Source organism: Dromiciops gliroides, chromosome 5 (genome assembly GCF_019393635.1).
Source record: "Dromiciops gliroides isolate mDroGli1 chromosome 5, mDroGli1.pri, whole genome shotgun sequence".
Lineage (NCBI taxonomy): Eukaryota > Metazoa > Chordata > Mammalia > Microbiotheria > Microbiotheriidae > Dromiciops > Dromiciops gliroides.
The window spans coordinates 176758816-176772862 of record NC_057865.1 but is presented as its reverse complement, the minus strand read 5'-3'; the positions used below and the strand labels follow the sequence as shown (position 1 = coordinate 176772862).

The 14047-nt window shown below is 39.1% G+C and overlaps 1 pseudogene; it reads left to right on the top strand.

Moving 5' to 3' along the window:
* LOC122728867 overlaps nucleotides 1–14047 on the top strand; it is a 60535-nt pseudogene that overhangs the window by 8224 nt on the left and 38264 nt on the right.

Here is a 14047-nt window from a genome sequence, read left to right as displayed (position 1 = left end):
CCCAAAGTGCTTTCCTTCCTTAGAATAAACATCCTCAATTTCTTCAAATGATTCTTGTATGGCGTGGTTTAAAAGTCCTCCCATCATGTTGTCATCTTCCTCTGAAAGCAAAATTGCCGATAGCTACCCATCTGTGAAGCTCAGAACTGTGCAGAACACAGCTCCAAACAGGGCAGAGTAGATGATAATGATAGTTTCTATGATAGATATTTATTAAATGCCTACCTACTATGTACCAAGCTCTGTATTAAGCATATTAAGTCATAAAGAATTCGATTCCTTCTATGTGAATGACCAAGTGGAGGTTTCTAGTATTTCCTCCCTCTTCACTTTTCTACCTATTTTCTGTCCACTTACTGGTCCATTTTCAATTTGTGAAATAGTTAATCCCAGGCATCCTCGGGAATATAGGTCAGCCCCAAGAATCCTCTCTCCTTAAAAGTCTGTGGGTCAAAATTTGGTAGATGTAAGAAAAATTGCTATTACATTATTTTCACCAAAAAGAGCAGAATAGATCGGGGAGGGGAGGAGAGAACCAACCCCATTTTTTCCTCTTTTTACAGATTTGCAACTTAACATTTTTAAAAATGGAAGTTCATATCATTTAGATAAGTAGGGGAAATTTTTTTTAATTTACTAAGTTACTACAAAAGATTTGAGAATTATCCAGCAGTATAAATTACCATTAACAAAAGTGCTTTAAGAAGAAACTCAAGAGAAACAATAGTTTCTCTTAAGACAAGGGGGGAAAAATTCCTGACATGACTGTATAAAATACCACAACAAATATTTGAGGCATTCATGAGAATAAGCTTTGAAAGCCTGGCTGAAGAAAAGACATATTATTTTTCCAGTGCCCACATAACTGTAATTGCTCTGTGGTCAATGTTTGGCATCTACATAGTCAATCCTAAAGCCTTCACGTGCCTTAGCAGAGTGCTCTGACTTTAAAAGTTGTCATTTTTCTAAGAATCACAGAATTTCATGGTGGAAGGGACTTCTGAGACCATCTAATCTAAATCATGCCTGAAAGGGAAACTCTTCTACATTATTCCTGATAAATGGTAATGCAACCTTGCCAAGCAGCTTCCAATGGAAGGAAACCCACTACCTCCTAGGGCAACTTAATTCACTTTTGGATATTCTAATTCTTAGAAAGTTTTTCCTTATATTTGTCTCTTTATAACTTTATAACTTCCATTAATTGAAGATACTTCCTCCTTCTGGGCTCAAGAAAGAAAAGTCTAATCCCTCTTCCTTAGGAGAGCCCTTCAAATACTTGAAGATAGCTATCAATGCTCCCTAAATCTTTCTTCTTCCAGTTCCTTCCACCAATTCTCATATGGCATACATAGGGCCTATTTTTTAATTTATGTTTTATAATCTTGCTTGAGCCATCATTGCAGCAAGGCATTCTATTTCTTCCTAAATAAATTGCTATTGCACTCTTTTTTTTTTAGTGAGGCAGTTGGGGTTAAGTGACTTGCCCAGGGTCACACAGCTAGTAAGTGTTAAGTGTCTGAGGCCGGATTTGAACTCAGGTACTCCTGACTCCAGGGCTGGTGCTCTATCCACTGTGCCATCTAGCTGCCCCCACTATTGCACTCTTAATGGGTCCTGTTTCAAAATTTCACCACACCTCCCTCCTCTATCTCCTTCACTCGTCTCAGATAAAGAGATGGCCCTTCTCCTTGTGAAGGCAAATCCCTCTTTGCATGTGCCCTTGATGCCATCCCCTCCTGATTTCCCCAACAAATTATCCCCACTATCATTCCCACTCTCTCTCACCTTCAATCTCTTCTGGCTCCTTCCTTGTTGCCTTCAAATACTCTGTCTGTCTCCCCCATCCTTAAAAATCTCTTATGAAAAAGACCTATTTGTACAAAAATATTTATAGCAACTCTTTTTGTGGTGGCTAATAATTGGAAGTCAAAGGAATGCCCATCAATTGGGGAATGGCTAAACAAGCTGTGGTATATGATGGTGATGGAACATTATTGTGCTGTTTTTTTTGTTTTGTTTTGTTTTGTTTTAGTGAGGCAATTGGGGTTAAGTGACTTGCCCATGGTCACACAGCTAGTTAAGTGTCAAGTGTCTGAGGCCGGATTTGACCTCAGGTCCTCCTGACTCCAGGGCCGGTGCTCTATCCACTGCGCCATCTAGCTGCCCCCATTATTGTGCTGTAAGAAATGACAAGCAGGATGATTTCAGAAAGGCCTGGAAGGATTTGTATGAACTGATCTATAGTGAAGTGAGCAGAACCAGGAAAACATTGTGCACAGAGACAACAATATTGTTTGATGAAGAACTGTGAATGACTTAACTATTCTCAGCAATTCAATGATCCAAGACAATCCCAAAGGGCTATTGATGAAGCATACTATCCACCTCCAAAGAAAGAACTTATATTGATTGAACACAGACTGAAGCATGCTATTTTTCACTTTCTTTCATTTTTTTCTTTTATTCAAGTCTTCTTGTACAAAATGAGTAATATGGTGATGTTTTACATAATTGCACATGTATAACCCTCAGGAGAGGGGGAGGGAAAGGAGAGGAGAGATAATATTAGTAACTCAAAACTATAAATAAAAATGCTTATTATTAAAATAAATAAACTCATTGTCTACTTAACAGAAAAATTGGAAATCTGAAAAAAAAATTCTTACTTCATCAAATCTTCCTTCTAACTGTCATCTATCTCTCTCCTCCCCTTTGTGGTTCAATTCCTTGAAAAACCATCTAAACTTATTGTCCCTACTTTCTTTCCTTTCACTCTCTTAACTCTTTGTAATCTGGCTTCTAACCTTGTCATTCAACTGAAACTGCCTTCTCCAAATTTACCAACAATCTCTTATTTTCAAAATCTAATGGCCTTTTCTTAATCTTGATATTCCTAGATCTCTCTGTAGCATATGACCCTGTCAATCACTTTCTCTTCCTAGATACTTTTTCTCTTCTCTAGGTTTTCATGACTCTGATCTCTCCCAGTCCTCCTCTTATCTGATCACTACTCAGTCTCCTTTACTGGTTCTTCATCTAGGTCATTCTCTCTAACTGTCTACGTTCTGGGCCCCCTTTTCACTGTACTGTCTCATTTGGTGATTGTATTATCTCCTTTATGCTTAGGCATAAGTCTTCTTATAAAGATTATTATCTTTCTGCAAATGACCCTCAGATCTATATATCTAGCCCATATCTCTCAGCTGAGCTTCAATCACTTATTGCCAACACCTCCAACATTTTTTTTTGTTTTTGTTTTTGTTTTTTGCAGGGCAATGGGGGTTAAGTGACTTGTCCAGGGTCACACAGCTAGTAAGTGTCAAGTGTCTGAGGCTGGATTTGAACTCAGGTCCTCCTGAATCCAGGGCCGGTGCTTAATCCACTGCACCACCTAGCCGCCCCCCACCTCCAACATTTTAAACTAGATGTCTTGTGGGCATTTCAGATTCAACATATGTAAAACAGAACTCATTATCTCCTCCCTTCCCCACCAGAACCATCCCGGTAATGTCTACCAAAATTTTCCCAGTTACCCAGGCTTGCAATTTCACTGTCACTCCTGATTCCTTACTGCCTATTCACTCTACTGACAAATCTTGTCATTTCTACCTTTAAAACACCTTCTTATACATTCCTTTCTCTCCACTAACACAGCCAAAACCCTCATTCAGGACCTTATCACCTCTTTCTTGGACTGTTACAATAACCCTCTAACATCTCTACCTCAAGCCTCTTTCTTACTCCAATCCATCCTCCACTCAACAGCCAATATCATTTTTCTCAAATATAGGTCTTACCACATCATTCTCCTCAATGAACTCCAGTGACTTCCTATCATCTTCAGGATCAAATATAAAGTTCTCAGTTTGGTATTTCAAATTCTTCATAACCTGGCCTCTTCCCAGCATCTTATATCTTTTTTTTTTGCTTTTTCTTTTCTTTTTTTTTTTTTTTTTTTGGTGAGGCAATTGGGGTTAAGTGACTTGCCCAGAGTCACACAGCTAGTAAGTGTCAAGTGTCTGAGGCCACATTTGAACTCAGGTCCTCCTGAATCCAGGTCCGGTGCTTTATCCACTGCCCCACCTAGCTGCACCCCTCCCCCCCAGCATCTTATATCTTACACCTCTCCATATAACCTCTAACTAGAATTAGCCTACTTGCACTTCCTGAAACAGGATGCTTTATCTTCCATCTCTTTGCCTTTGCACTAGCTGTGCACTATGACTAGAATGTTTTGCCCCCTTCCCCCACTGCCTCTTAATTTCCCTGGCTTCCTTCAATATTCAGCTCCAATCCTCCTTTCTTCAAGGGGCCTTGACAGGCCTCTCCAGTTGCTGAGGTCATCCTCTTTCATATTACTGTCATCAATGCTGTATACATGTTCTATGTATGTATTGACACAGCATCTCCCCCACTAGAACATGTGCTCAATGAGTGAAGGGACTATTTTTTGCCTTTGTATCCCCAGAACTTAGCATATAATAAGCACTTTAAAAATGTTTGTTGACTGACTGCCTTCTTTTGGACATCCTCCATCTTATCAATGTCCTCCCAAAATGTGGTGCCCAGAACTGAAAAAATGTTTCAGATGTGATCTGACAAGTGCAGAGTACAGCAGGACTCCCACCCTCTTTTAATTTAAATGCATTCTTTTTCCTTTAGTGGCATCCCTCTCAAAGATTTTTACTTATTCTTTTTCCTTCCGTATTCAAACTGTATTAATGAATGGGTTTTTACTTATGCTTTTAGTGCACGTGTTGGGAAGGAGCAAAGGGGTGGTTCACAGGATTATGAAGCAGAGTGCAGTGTTCCAAGGAACTCAATTTTAATAATGAAATGTATCATTTAATTATATTTTGTTTTTCTTCTGTTCCTAATCACCCCATAGCATTTCCAAATGATCAAGGAAAGAAATATAAAAGAACCAGTTACAGAATTGGAAATGAAAGGGAGTGAACAATAGTTAAAATTGTTTCAACTTTCCTTTAGGTTGGCTAGCCATGACTGGAATGATCACACATGGCAATGATTTTGTGTTTTCACTGCATGATAACAGAGTAGTACCATATTTATCCTCTCTGAGAAACAACTTGATTGACATCCATCCCAAAGCAAGTATGATTTGAGATCATTGTTTATAAAAAGATCGTCAGAATCTCCTTCCTGGAACTACAGTGGAAATGAAAATGGCTTTTGGAGCTGGTACACCAGTCACATTAACAACAACATAAATATAGATATTAAATGAAAACCTTCTCAGCTTTTGGGAAAACCCTCACTAGGTTGGGAATACATACATTACCTTGCATTAAAGGTTTGAGTGTCTGTCTATGATAGAGCAAGAATATATATATACAGACATATAAATGTATATATATACAGCATTATGTATGTGTGGCTGTATATGTATACACACATGTATATTTATGCACACCTATATAAAATAAATACACATACATATGCACACATATGTATGTGTGTGTATATATACACAGCCATGGTATGTGATGAGCAGCCTTTCTCAGTCACCACTGAAAAAAGCATGAAGGATTTAGAGACACATTTAGGTCCCACAAGAATTTTATGACAAAGTTTTAAAACATTGGTACAGATTACTGTTGCTATCTATATTAACCCCTTCTTTAGAAAATGTTTTAAAAGTATAGATTCTCATCTTCTTGGGATAATTTAAATAGAGTTTTGCTTAACGATGAGAAATCATCACTGGAAGAATTCTCAAAATAATTTTCCCTCTCCATAACTATTGGATCAAAAGAGAGACAGTGTCCACTCTTAAGGAATTATCTCATTCTGTGTCATACGTCAATTATCTCTCTGTAAGGAGGTAGGTAGCCTGCTTATATATAGACCCCCTCGAATAATAGCTGGCCATTGCATTGTGTAGAATTTTAAAATCTTTATTGTTGCTTTTTTAAGTGATGTCATTGTATAAATTGTTTTCCTGGTTCTGCTCACTTTACTCTGCATCAGTTTACACAATTCTCTTCAGGTTTCTCTCAAATTGTCCCTTTTTTTTTTTTTTTTTTTTTTTTTTTAGGCAATGGGGGTTAAGTGACTTGCCCAGGGTCACCCAGCTAGTAAGTGTCAAGTGTCTGAGGCCGGATTTGAACTCAGGTCCTCCTGAATCCAGGGCCGGTGCCTTAACCACTGCGCCATCTAGCTGCCCCATCATATTGTCCCTTTTATCACTTCTTACAGCTCAACTATACTGGAGTCTAGAGGACCTGAGTTCAAATCTCACCTCAAACACTTACTGTGTGACCCTAGGCAAATCACTTAACCCCAATTGCCTTAAACATCCAGGGTCATTTCCAGTAATCCTGGAGAAGGCTCTGGAGAAGAGAATGAGGGTGGTGACCTTTCACAGCCCTCTCTCACTTAACCTGAATCCACTGCAAATCATGACATCACCTCCAGATGTCATGGTCCTCTTCAAGAACAAAGAACAAAAAACAAAAAACAACAATTTATATTCATATACCATAATTTGTTCAGCTATTCCCCAACTGACAGGAATCCCCTTAGTTTCTAGCTCTTTGCCACCACACACACACACAAAAGCTATCACAAATATATTTGTACAAATGGGGCCTTTTCAGTAGAGTGCTGGTTAAATATTAATAACTAGCTCTCTGGGGGGGGGGGAAGTGCCCACATTTTTCAGTTTAATCTGCATTATTAACATATTATATTAACATATGATCCATCACTTTAAGTCCAAACAATCAACAAAACAACAAATCAAGCCTTGATTTGTAGTGTTTGTGGAGTTCTTTTTTTTCTTCTTTTTTTTTTTGTGAGACAATGAGGGTTAAGTGACTTGCCCAGGGTCACACAGCTTGTAAGTGTCAAGTGTCTGAAGCTGGATTTGAACTCAGGTCCTCCTGAATCCAGGGCCAGTGCTTTATCCACTGTGCCACCTAGCCGTGGCCCCCCGCGCCCCCTCCCCACAATGTTTGTGGATTTCTGAGGTATAAATGCTCACACTGGAAACGTTTAACTATGGACTTTCTTGAGTGAGTTTGAGTTGGCTTCAGCATACCTCTGGTCCTTTTTTTCTTTGATCTTTTTGGAGCATAGACCTAGTATTTGGTATCACTGGGTCAAAGGGAATACATGGTTTAGTGACTTTGGGGTATAGTACCAAACTGACCAATTCACAGCTTTACTATCATTACATTATTGTGTTTGCTTTCCTGAAACCTTGCCAATTTTTTTTTTGGTCAACTTACAAATCTAAAGGATATGAAATGGAACCTCCACCTTTTTCCTATTTGTTAGTGATTTGGATAATTTTTATGTGGTTTTGAAAACTTCCTGTTTATATCATTTGACCATTTATCATGATGTTGAAGAATGGCTCTTTTGTTTATATATTTGAATCAGTAAGGAACTCACATTCTAACAACAATGGGGACATAGCCTGTGATTTCATTGGTATTAGGAACTCCTGGATGAGAAAACTCCATTTGCCTATGCAATGTAGCGCTTTGTTGTTGTTGTTTTGGAGGGTTGGGGAGTAACTTCTTCTTGGAGTTTCCTAGAACACCTAGACATTAAATGACTTGTCATATGTATCAGAAACAGGACATGAACCCAGAACTCTGAGTCTAGTTCTATGCCAAGCTGTCTCTTTAAAAAGAAATCATAGGGACAGACCTTTGATTTCATTTGTATAGGAATCTCCCAAGCAAACTCCCTCTACCAATGCAATTTGGCACCTTCTTGTGGTGGTAGAGACTTGGGTAGAACACCAACCAAAAAGCTGAGTGACATATCCCTAGTATTTTTTAGAGGAAATATGAAACTATGCCTTCCTGGCTTTAAGGATGGCTACCTATACACTAAGCTAAGGTGTGTCTCAAAAGTGAACTACAAGAAAAACCAATTTTTTTATCCCATTTGCAAAATGATCCTGGTTTCTAGATATATGAGTAATGTTGTTTAAAGTACATCATAGGGGCAGCTAGGTGGTGCAGTGGATAGAGCACCGGCCCTGGATTCAGTAGGACCTGAGTTCAAATACGGCCTCAGACACGTTACACACTTACTAGCTGTGTGACCCTGGGCAAGTCACTTAACCCCAATTGCCTCACACACAAAAAAAATAAAAAAAATAAAGTACATCGCAAACTTCCAAAACTGCAAAATCAACCTTTCAGTATCATTGTATACTATATTGGATAGGAGAGAATTTCCATTGACAAAAGAAATTCAATACAATTGCCATGGGTTGCATTCTTTATTTTCATTGAAATCCCCATTTTTCTCTTGATTTTCTTAAAATCCTTCATCATTTTCTTTCAGGCCCTGGGCCTGTGGACTCTTGTTAATTTGTACTACTATTAAAAAGGATATGAAGACTTAACTCTTAGACATGGTTGGTTACATTTTTTTTTCGAAGGGCAATGAGGGTTAAGTGACTTGCCAAGGGTCACACAGCTAGTAAGTGTCAAGTGTCTGAGGCCGGATTTGAACTCAGGTACTCCTGAATCCAGGGCCAGTGCTTTATCCACTGCGCCACCTAGCTGGCCCCCCCCCCATATTTTTTTAGAAAAGTATTTTATTATTTTCCATTTACTTGTGAAGAGAGTTTTCAACATTTGTTTTTATAAGATTTCTAGTTTCAAATTTTTCTCCCTCCCTCCTCCCTCTCCAAGACAGCAAGCAATCTGATATAGGTTATATATGTACAATCACATCAAACATATTTCTGCATTAGTCATGCTGTGTAAGAAAAATCAAGAGCAAAAAAGGAAAAACCTCAAAAAAGAAAAAAAATAGAAATAGTATGTTTCAATCTGCATCTAGACTCCATAGTTCTTTTTTTCTGGATTTGGAGAGCATCTTCCATCATGAATCCCTCAGATCTATCCTGCACCATTGCACCACTGAGAAGAGTCAACTCTCACAGTTGATCAACACACAATGTTGTTGATACTGTGTACAATGTTCTCCTGGCTCTGCTTATCTCACTCAGCATCAGTTAATGCAAGTCCCTCCAGGTTTCCCCGAAATCTGCCTGCTCATTGTTTCCTACAGCACAATAGTACTACATTACAGTCACATACCACAACTTGTCCAGCCATTCCCCAACTGATGGGCAATTACTCAATTTCCAATTCCCTGGGTTGGTTACATATTAACACCATCTTTAAGTTTTAGGCTTTTTCTCTCCTCAAATCTATTGCTGAATCATTCATTACTATGTTCACATTTCCCTTTTTTCACCCACTTTATTAACATTACCACATATCATTTTCCCTTCTGTCTTACATTGGATATGGTACATCCCCAGCTCTTGTAAAGTGTTTTTCCTTGTTTGCCATTTGTAAAATATTTCACAATACTTCATGGGAAATGGGACATATAAAGAGAAGTTGTAACTGTAGCAAAACAAAAAATACTGCTGATATGTTGTCATAGAGATACTCAAATACTAAACCATATATAGGATACTTTTGGGGGAAATTTTAATAACTGTTTATTTTTGAAACCATGGGATTTCACAATGGCAAAGTTTTACCACAGATAAGACTATCTATTTGAGAGTGATATTTTTCACACTCTAAAACAATCTGTTTCAAGTTGAGAATATTATATCTTTTTCTAGTTTTGGAAACAAGATTATTACTTTTTTTGTTTTGTTTTGTTTTTTAATTTGTGAGAAAATGGGTAGTTGTCTCCTCTCAATGAGGATATAACAGTCAATCATACTCCTCCTGACCTGTTTGTGGGACAAAGGTCTTAGATCCCTTCCTCCCCCTCAGGCTAACAAAATCACATGGTTCAAGGAGCCCTGGTCTCAATAAGGTCCACTCTGGAGTTGTGTCTATATAAGGAAGTATAAGGTCTACTCCTGAGTTATGCCCATACAAGGAAGAGAGGTAGGAATACTGTGTTACGATTAGCTAGTTTTTTCACGTAGATCGTAACCCTTGAGTAATTGGACCAATGATGTAAAAGGGGAGGGTCCATTCGCATTAGGGACTAGGGTATAAAACAGGGCCTGTGAGCCCCTTTTCTTTGCACCCATTAGCTTCACATTAGGGTGCCTCCTTTTCATGAGAAGGAAATAAAATAGCCTTTGTCACATCACTGCTGAGTTCCTAAGAATTATTGAGAAGAGGATTCTTTTTCTCCTCACAATTGGAGGTCCCACTGAGATTTAAGGAGCTGAGGGAGACCCTCCGTGTTCCAGCACTCTTCAACAGTATCAGTGGTCAAGCGATTGTCGGAGCCCAGTGGGGGCCCCCAGACTCCTGAGCCCGAGGAACTCAGCAGAGACATCGCAAATGCAGGGTGGAGCATGCTCACCAAGGGGGTAAAAATTTATCAGAACAGGGGAGGAAAGGGCTGTTGAGTATTCCTAGAGTGGTTGCCCCGGGGAAAAAGACATTGGGTGTGCCAAGCAGTGTGCCAGGCGGTTAGAATCCGTAGGCACTGGGTGTGCCAAGCCGTGTGCCAGGTGGTTAGAGTCCGTAGGCAGGCATGCCAAGCAGTGTGTCAGGCTGACCACTTTTTTTCCAGCTCGGTTCAAAATTCAGTCAAAAATAAAAAAGGTGAATGGTGATTGAATTGGTGGTCATGTGACATACACATATAAGTAAGAATAATAGAACTAATAAAACAGTATTTTCCTATTTTACCACATTTTTAAAAATCTAAAGCCATTAGAATGCTTTAGCATATCAATAGTTTTTAGGTATATTAGCAGCTAGGTCATGCAGTGGATAAAGCATGGGCCCTGGATTCAGTAGGACCTGAGTTCAAATCCAGCCTCAGACACTTGACACTTACTAGCTGTGTGACCCTGGGCAAGTCACTTAACTCTCATTGCTCTGCAAACAAACAAACAAACAAACAAACAAACAAAACAAAACAAAACAAAAAGATGAAAAAAAAAAAGAATGAATGACAAGTAGCTGGGTGGGTACAGGAGATAAAGCACTGGGCCTGGAGTCATTTTTATTATGCAAGTGAGGCAATGTGGCATATTAACTAGAACACTGGCCTTGGAGCCTAAATGACCTCATTTTAAGTCTCACCTTTGGCACATATTATCTGTTTGACCTCAGGCAAGTCTGGTTTGCTTTAGTAGGAGTTTTCTTATCTGTGAGTTCCCTATACAAATGCAATCACAGGTTCAGACCTACTCATAATTTCTTTTATAGATCTTACATAGTTAGACATAGACAGAGCTAGGTGACATAGTAGATAGAGTGCCAGGACTGGAATCAGGGAGACCTGAGTTCAAACCCAGCCTTAGACACCTAAGAACTGTGTGAGCCTGGGTAAGTCACTTAACCTGTTTTCCTCAGTTTCCTCATCTATAAAATGAGTTGGAGAAGGAAATAGCAAATTACTCTGGTATCTTTGTTTGTTTAGGGGTTTTTTTTGTGAGGCAATTGGGGTTAAGTGACTTGCCCAGGGTCACACAGCTAGTAAGTGTCAAGTGTCTGAGGCCGGGTTTGAACTCAGGTCCTCCTGACTCCAGGGCTGGTGCTCTATCCACTGTGCCACCTAGCTGTCCCTACTCTGGTATCTTTGACAAGAAAACCCCAAATGGAGTTATAAAGAATCAGGCATCCCTGAAACAACTCAACAACAACAACAACAAAGTCTAAAACAGGAAAAAGGAAATCAGTGCTTTATCATATTTTTGTTCAACATGATAAAGTTCCTGGAGGCTACTTTAAAAAAAAAATTTTTTTTAAGTATATTCTAGGCATGCCCAAAGATGAGTTTAGTAAGCCTCTCTCCCCTCTACTGCTTTTTGAACAATACGCGAATGAATTTCTAATTAATTTGTGTGCTCATTGGCTCACTGATTGTAGCCTTTCTTAGGGTAGCATCAGTAAAGATTAGTTCTTTTATAGAACATTAATAATAATCCTTAGATTCTTGAACTATCCCTTAGGTTTGATTTTTAAAAAGAAATAAGGAACACTGACACAGAAGGGAGTAGAGGCATAGAAGACAGAAACAGATGCTGACTCTGAGATGCCAGATGTCACATAAACCCAAAGAGAGGTCTGCACATACATGAGGCCTCCACAGGAAACCATATGGACTGAGGAACAAGTGCCAGATGGAGATGTGAGAAAGACAGATCCTCAAAGACAGAGGAAAGTGATTTGGAGACTGAATGTGAGAAGGTGGGGGAGGAAACAGACATGCTTAGCCTTACTTGAATATGGACAGAGGCTCACAAGCCACACCATCTGTGGGGCCCCAATGAGGAAGAAAAACTGTCACAGCTGGGAACCAAATCATCAAGAAGCAATTCAGATGAAGCTCTTTGTTGATTCTGTGGATCATATAGACTGAATAAATCGAGAGAAAAATGAGACCTACCAGAGGGGAAGCATTGCTTGATGCTCTCCAGAAAGGGGATAAGAGTGAAAGTCTAGTGGCTAAAATACATAAAATTCCTTCCTCCCTTCCCTTCTGCCCATGCCCTCACACCCAACATTATTGGAGAGAGAGAGACCCCAAAGGTCAACCCAGTTTAAAGTGATGGAGAAAATGTTAATAATGCAGACTAAACTCAAAAGCATGTTGTGCTTTTTGAGAGCTGCTTGTTAAACATTTACCAGCACACCACTGGTTCTGGCCCACGAAACTTTGGACTTGGTCAGCCTTTGGGTCTTTTCTTCACAATCTCTGTCGCTTGTTTTGTCCCTTCCCAGTGTTTTTCCTACTTTCCTCACAGTATTGAAAAGAGTACTCTGCCCAGAGGATACTCAAAAAGTACCTGTGTATTAACTAGATAAAGAAAAAAAAAAAAAGAATGAATCCTAATCCAACTCCATGAATCCTGCACTTGGTTACTGGTTGTTTTTTTTGTTTTGTTTTTTTTGTGGGGGGTACGGGGGCAGGGCAATGAGGGTTAAGTGACTTGCCCAGGATCACACAGCTCGTAAGTGTCAAGTGTCTGAGGCCGGATTTGAACTCAGGTCCTACTGACTCTAGGGCCAGTGCTCTATCCAATGTGCCACCTAGCTGCCCCCTTGGTTACTGGTTTTTGAAAGGTCAACCTGTACCCTGGGAGTTAAAAGTACAAGAATGCACAGAGTTTGGGAACTGGAACATCTTTACAGATCATCTCATCTGAATGTTCCTGTGAAATATTTATATCATGCTGTCCTGAATATATCATCCTAAATCAAACATTATGTGACCTTGAGCAAGTACCTTAACCCCTCTAGGTCACATTTAAAATCAAGAGGATTGGATTAGATGATGTCTAACCAGTTGTAAGTTCCATAATACTAGGAAACATGGCACCCAAAATGGCAAAGGACTAATTTTGGAAGACAACAAGCCTACAAAAAACTGAAGGAACAGTAAATCATGTGACTACCATCACTCGTGACTATGAAACTCCTAGTGCTTGATTTTTAAAAAGATATATGATAGTCTATTGACATGTCTAACTTTAAGAAAGCAGTATTTAAAACCAATTATGATATAATTTTAGCCTGTGCTTTCTTGCTTCCTTTTTCTTTATTCCTTCCTTCCTTGGCTTTGAAGAGCTCATTACCTTTTATGTTTAAGAAGATTTTATTTCCTTGGTGATTTTTAAATTTTGTTTTCCTTTTGTTTCTTTTATTTTGTTTTGCTTTTCAGCTGGGGAAAACTGCTATCTATTGTGTCCCTGAGGCCTGCAGACAGAAGCTACTTGTGGATCTTGGCTCTGGGAATGTAGGAATTTTGTGCTCTTCTATGGTAAATCCCATTTTTCAAGGGTTTGTAAATTTTCCTTTTAAAATATGCTTGTGGCTTTAGATTTGGCAGAGATTCTAGAGAAAAAAAAAACAACCCAACTATATTTAATAATACCCTGAGTTTTAAAAAAGTCATGGTATTCTAAAGAATAGGACAAGAAGACCATGGTTATTATTTTGGGGTTTTTTTGTTTGTTTTTTTAGTGAGACAATTGGGGTTAAGTGACTTGCCCAGGGTCACACAGCTAGTTAAGTGTTAAGTGTCTGAGGCCGGATTTGAACTCAGGTCCTCC